The sequence below is a fragment of the Octodon degus genome, unplaced genomic scaffold (assembly GCF_000260255.1).
Source record: "Octodon degus isolate 3935 unplaced genomic scaffold, OctDeg1.0 scaffold00028, whole genome shotgun sequence".
In the NCBI taxonomy this organism is placed as follows: domain Eukaryota; kingdom Metazoa; phylum Chordata; class Mammalia; order Rodentia; family Octodontidae; genus Octodon; species Octodon degus.
Genome location: NW_004524604.1, coordinates 3,902,371 through 3,902,999, shown reverse-complemented (window position 1 = coordinate 3,902,999; position 629 = coordinate 3,902,371). Strand labels below are relative to the sequence as shown.

The window sequence follows — 629 nt, the reverse complement described above, 5'->3', positions numbered from 1 at the left end:
CAGGATCTCAAGGACTAACTAATCAAGAGAGGGAAAGGAGAAGAGCTAGGAAACATGACAATGTCAAGCCATACAATTATATGTAGAAGATGGGCAAGGCAATGCTCCTGAGAATCTCCATATTTTTTAATCTAGGAGTTAATTGGAAAGATTCTCACCCTGACTATATATACTGTTAACTGTGAAATAAGCAACTACACTGCAGATGGTAATCTGTAATAGTAGTTTCATGCTTGATGTGCCTGTCATTCTGGTCTTCTGAATGCAAGCTGCTTGTCATGACGTGCTAGTTGCTGCTGTGCTGTCTCTCAGGTAGATGATTGTTCAAAAGCAGGGGGTGGTGAATGAAGGGAAGAGACAGGAAAAGGAATATTGTGGGACTGTCCTGCTTCAAGGTTGTATATGGGTAGATTTTTGGACTTATGTGTAAACATAAGAATTATATAACTCTTTATGCCTATTTTTAAAATATATTCTAATTTTTAAATTTCATCATATTCTGTAGGAACATAAAGTTCAACATATCAATACTTGATGAAAAATGCCTGTTCCATGTTATGCCTAAGATGTTTGATTTGCAGACAGATAGTGAGGTTAAGCTTAACAGCCTAGGTTGTATGGTAATAACA

The 629-nt window shown here is 36.7% G+C and overlaps 1 protein-coding gene across 8 annotated transcripts in view; it reads left to right on the top strand.

Annotated features, from left to right (window-relative positions):
• Positions 1-629, top strand: part of Ptpn13 (protein tyrosine phosphatase, non-receptor type 13) — a 229,009-nt gene that overhangs the window by 88,333 nt on the left and 140,047 nt on the right. The window lies entirely within an intron of this gene.